This window comes from Otolemur garnettii, unplaced genomic scaffold (genome assembly GCF_000181295.1).
Source record: "Otolemur garnettii isolate 467f Iridium unplaced genomic scaffold, OtoGar3 scaffold00091, whole genome shotgun sequence".
NCBI lineage: Eukaryota > Metazoa > Chordata > Mammalia > Primates > Galagidae > Otolemur > Otolemur garnettii.
Genome location: NW_003852486.1, coordinates 6,944,106 through 6,949,749, shown reverse-complemented (window position 1 = coordinate 6,949,749; position 5,644 = coordinate 6,944,106).

Genomic DNA, 5,644 nt, shown 5'->3' with positions numbered 1-5,644 from the left:
TCTTATTATCAGGGTAGGGTTTATATTTAACAAATGCATAGAAATCCTGCTAGGGCTTATTTTTTGGGTAGGTCTTATTTTCAGGGAAACACGATATGTGGTAGAGCAGTAAATACACATCACCACAAAGCTTCCCCACCAATTTTTACTTCTGTGGAAAGTCTTTTAATTTATCCTCTCTACTTACCCCTCCAAACAGTTAATGAACAATGTTTTCAAATATGAAAAAATAATTACATTTTGGAGTCAGAAGAATTGTGTGTCCAAGCTTGCAGCATAGTCACAGGCTCAGCTTCATTGACTTCTGACTTCACTGTCTTTCCCTTTAACTTTACTGAGCTAGTACCTTCCCCCCAGCACATGTGACAGATAGTTTTCTCTAGATATATTTCTGCGACTTTTTAAAAATAACTACATAATCATTATTAATGGATTTCAATAATTTCCATTTCAAAAGTTTTCTTTTTTTGAGACAGTCTCAAGCTGTTGCCCTGGGTAGAATGCTGTGACATCACAGCTCACAACAACCTTGGGCTTAAGCAATTCTCTTGACTCAACCTCCCAAGTAGCTGGGACTACAGGGGCCTGCCATAACGCCTGGCTATGTTTTGGTTGTAGTTGTCATTTTGGCAGGCCTGGGCTGGGTTTGAACCTGCCAGCTCCAGTGTATGTGACTGGTGCCCTTGCCACTGGCTGAGCTACAGGCGGTGGCCAACAGATTTCTTTTTTTAATCAATAATGACTTAGTATTATTCACAGATAATTTCAACCCCCTGTGTAGACTCTTGTAAATGGAGGTGAAATGTTAAATCACTTCTCAGCAAGATGAAATCATATGGTGCATTTTTGCAGGTGTCCTTGGAAACTGTCCTTCAGCTACGAAGATGGCAGGGGATATTATGTCAGGAAATGGCATTATGATCAGTTAGTCATTCTGATTTTCAGCTAGGATTGATTCCTAAAATAAATGTAAAATATATATGGAATAATAAAATACTACTTTAATAAAAGTGTTACTGACCATACATCCAGGAAAAATGTTTTCCCTTGGGACCAGAGGCACAGCTTCATCCTTTGAACCTATTTCGGTGCCTTCTGTTGTTGTGCCTAGATCACGATGTCCCAAAGAACCACCAGGGAGCCAGGGTCCAATGCAAAAGCAGGAGAGTTTTATTCAAGCTCGAGAACCTGGGCCTCCAGTATCTCAGCAGCGAGATGGGGCTGAAGGCCCCGTTTTAAGGGGGAGGGTGGCTTTTATGGGCGAAGGGAAGGGAGTGACCTCTACTTCAGGTCGTGTGTGTCTGATTGGTAGGGGCCACTGAGGTGGCATCATGTGCCTGTGTCCTGACTTCTGAGAACCTGAAACTTAAGCTTAAGATGACGTCGGTCTTGTTCTTTCACTGTCATTCTTCTGGCAAGTTCACACCATAGCCTGTCTGTGGTCCTTCTGTCTTCTCTTGGACCAACAATTTGAAGCTTAAACTAAAGCTTAACTCTATGTGTATGTGAAAAGCAACAAGACAGCTGAAAGGTATGAACAGACATGTAGCGCTTCTGTATGTGTGTCCCTTTGAATGTGTAACCTCTTCAAACTTGCTCTGCTTCATAGTGTCTTAAATAGTAGGTCCCTAACATTTCTGCGAGTATGCTAGACTGCACTCCGAGAAAATCTGGGTACACTGTCTTGAAAAGCATGTCATGCCCACCTTGTCTTCCGTGTCCCAGAACAGCATTTCGTAACGCCCTTGACGGTGCCACCTGACCTTTATGTAGGCGAGATGCAGGCTCTAAGACGCCTGGAAGCAGTGAGGAAACTTCACAACCCAGGAAGCCTCGCTGCGCACAATGGCCTGACTCCGCCAAGGAGGGCCTTATGAAGGTGCGAAATTGCGCGTGCGCATTAAACCAGGGCGGGACTTCCGGAGTGTGAGTGGTTGTGGTCATTTTTGTAGCTCTGTGGGTGTTTACCTTTTCAGGCCTATGGTTCAGAGGGACGTCACCGAGGGGACAAAGCGGAAAACTGCAAGAAACTTCTTGGTTCCCATATGCTGAGACAGGCGTGAGGCTCAACTGCCGGGAGTTCGGGATGGCGGAGTCCTTGTATCCGCGTTACCGCGGGTCCCAGCCCCGCTTTTCCCGGGCTGAGTTGGCGGGGACGGCGGCAGTGAGCTCGACTCAGGTGGGTGCAGGTCCCCAGCCCGACCGGAGGGGAACGCCTGCTCCGCTCGCTGCCTCCAAGCGCCGGAGTCCGGACGGAGGGGAACGCCTGCTCCGCTCGCTGAGGAGCTGGTCCCTGTGTACGACGGAGAACGGGGAACTCTCAGGAGACTCCTGCTCAGGCCGGTGTGATGAGGTCGGGGAGAGTTCTGGTTCGGGACGTGCGAAGGCTTGTAGGTGGTACCGAGAGGACCGAATTGGGAACCTGGGTGGGATGCAGGAACGATAGGGTTCTATAGGATCTCCGCTGGAACAGCAACCTGAGGACATGGTGAAAGGGGTTATGCGGTATACCCAGAGACGATACCAGGAAAGGTTTAGACCAAGTTTAATGAAAGGGGGCTAAAATTCTCCTGGGGAAAGATGGCGGCTGCACCGAGCGTGGTTGGAGGTTTGTTTTTATACTAGGCGTAGGAGGGGAGGGAAGGTTCCAAAGGTTGCTGGAAGGTTTCGTTGGGCCAGGGTCTTCACAGCAGAACTCTTGGGGGCTGGGGGCGGGGGGGAATAGGTAGGCCTTTGTTTTGGGAGGGGAGGAGGGGAAAGGGTTCGCAGTCCTAACACATGGAAGCTGTGCAAGGTTTAAAGGGACACTTTTAGAGTTATAAGGTTAAAGTTGGGGAAGGAGGTTGGAGTTGTTGGGACCTAATCGCCGCTGAGAGACCACCACTCACATGCAATAACAAAGAAGTGCTTTATTTGTTTACAAGCACATGCCTGGGTCACTCCACCCTGCAGCGATGCTGGGGGAAGGGTGACCCCGAAGTGAAGCTGGGGGCGGGGGTTTTTTAAGTGCATAGAGGAATTACATCAGGTGTTTTGTCGGGCGGGGTTGCCATTGGCTAAGCTGGTTTTGGTTAGGGATTTTTTAGAGGGGGACTGCTGCTCGTTTATTTCTGATAGACTGGCTCCCTCTAAGCTGACTGACCTTGTCGATGGGAGCCAAGGAAGGGGGAGATGGTCCCCTTCAGTCTGGCTGCTGAGAGATGCGGGAGAGGGAGCGTCTCCTGATAGACTGATTCCACCTGGGCGGCCTTGCCCAGGAGGGGGGTGGGGAGTGAGTTCCAAGATGAAGCTGCATTAACCTCTTCATTCCCAAATGAAGTTACATTAACTTCTTAAGGGTAATAGAGGGAGACCGGTGAGGAGGTCACTGCAGTGGATTTCGTATGTTGTGGTAGGATCTGGGTCAGAGCAGTAGCATTAGAGGGAAGATGTGATGAGATTCTGGATAGAACTGAAAGCCGACAGAATTTCCTGCTGCATAAAATACATTTGTGGGCTCTGCGCCTATTGCACAGTGGTTACGGCGCCAGCCACAAGTTGGCGGGTTCGAACCTGTCCCGGGCCAGCTAACCAACAGTGACAACTGCAACAAAAAATAACTGGGCGTTGTGGCGGGGGGCTATAGGAGGCTGAGGCAAGAGAATCGCCTGAGCCCAAGAGTTTGAGGTTGCTGTGAGCTGTGATGCCATGGCACTCTACTGAAGGCGACATAGTGAGACTGTCTCAAAAAAATATATATATACACACACACATATATATGTGAATAAAACAAACATTGGAAAGAATGGAATTGGGCTATTAGCATGAAGAGTAAGCTTCGGGAAGAAGATCATGGGTTCTATTTTTGTAACTGATTCTCAGGTGTCTCAAGTTGGTGATACCACATAAGTAGGGAAACAAAGATCTGGAGTTTGAGGAAGAGGCCTGGTTAGATATATGAAAGTAATAGAGGATGTTGACCAACAAAACACTGCCTAATGACCAGACTGATTAGGGAAATTCAGAAGTTATTATCAGATATGCTCTTTGATGAGGCAGGAGAAGGCTGCTTTACAGAGACACACAAAAGTGATAACTGTCCAGAAAGGTACAAACTTGGTGTAGGAGAGGTTCTAGCCTGTGTCTGCAAAAAGAAAGGCTGAATTAGGATTAGGAGGTGGCGTAGGATAGAGACAGAGATGTAAGGTGCTTTAGATTCTGTACCTGCAGGCTGGCCTCACTCTCAGCGCCACTGTCTGTGGAATCAGAGGAAGGTCATTCAGACTTTTGGTGAATCTGTGTTCCAGACCAGGACATTGCTTTTCCCCCTTCTTTATGTGTCAGAATTTCTTGGCAAGCTTCCTTCAGAGAATTATGTACCAGGCAGGTTTGGTTGTAGAAGAGAGCAGTAGCTGACACTGTTGGTCAGCCTCTCTATACAACTCATTATCTTAAGAGATTTAAACACTAGCCAGTATTCCTCTAATTATGTACACATAGGTAGAAAATTAGAACTGAAGCTTTTTGTTAAGTTAAATTCCCACAAATACCTCATGTATTGGTTGGGCATTAATTTACCTCTAAGTATTTGCTTACTATGAAAATTTTCATTATTTTTTTTTTTTTATTGTTTGGGATTCATTGAGGGTACAAAGAGGTTACATTAATTGCATTTGTTAGTTCTTTCTTATTCTTTTACTTTAATTTTTTTGAGACAGTTTCACTTGGTCACTCTTGATAGAGTGCCATGGTGTCTTAGCTCATAGCAACCTAAAACTCTTGGGGTCAAGTGATCCTTTTGCCTCAGCCTCCCAAGTAGCTGGGACTACAGGTACCCACCACAATGCCCAGCTATTTTTTAGAGACAGGGTCTCACTCTGGCTCAGGCTTGTCTCAAACCTGTGAGCTCAGGTAATCCACCTGCCTTGGCCTCCCAAGTGCTAGGATTACAGAAGTGAGCCACCTCTCCCAGTGGATAAAATCCCTTTTATACTTGTGTCTTGCCCCCAAGAGGGGTGCCATACACTGTGACCCCCCCCAGCCTCCTCCTTCTCCTCTCTCCCTGCTATCTCATTTTCCTACCCCACCCATTGTATTAGCTCATCTGCTGTGTCCATATTAGAAATGAGTTCATTGGATTCTTCTTCATTCTTGTGATGCTTTACTAAGAAGAATGTGTTCTACCTCCATCCAGGTTAATACAAAGGATGTAAAATCTCCATCTTTTTTAATGGCTGAATAGTATTCCATGGTGTACATATACCACAGCTTGTTAATCCATTCCTGAGTTCGTGGGCATTTAGGCTATTTCCACAGTTTGACTATTGTAAATTGAACACCAATAAACAGTCTAGTGCAAGTGTTCTTATGGCAAAAGGATTTTTTTCCTTCTAAGTAGCTGCCCGGTAATGGGATTGCAGGATCAAATGGGAGGTCTAGCTTGAATTCTTTGAGAGTACTCCATACTTCCCTTCCAAAAAGGTTGTATTAGTTTGCAGTCCCACCAGCGCTGTAAAAGTGTTCCCTTCTCTCCACTTCCATGCCAGCATCTGTAGCTTTGAGACTTTGTAATGTGAGCCATTTTCACTAGGGTTAGGTGATATCTCAGGGTAGTTTTGATTTGCATTTCTCTGATGATTAGGGACAGTGAGTGTTTTTTTTTTTT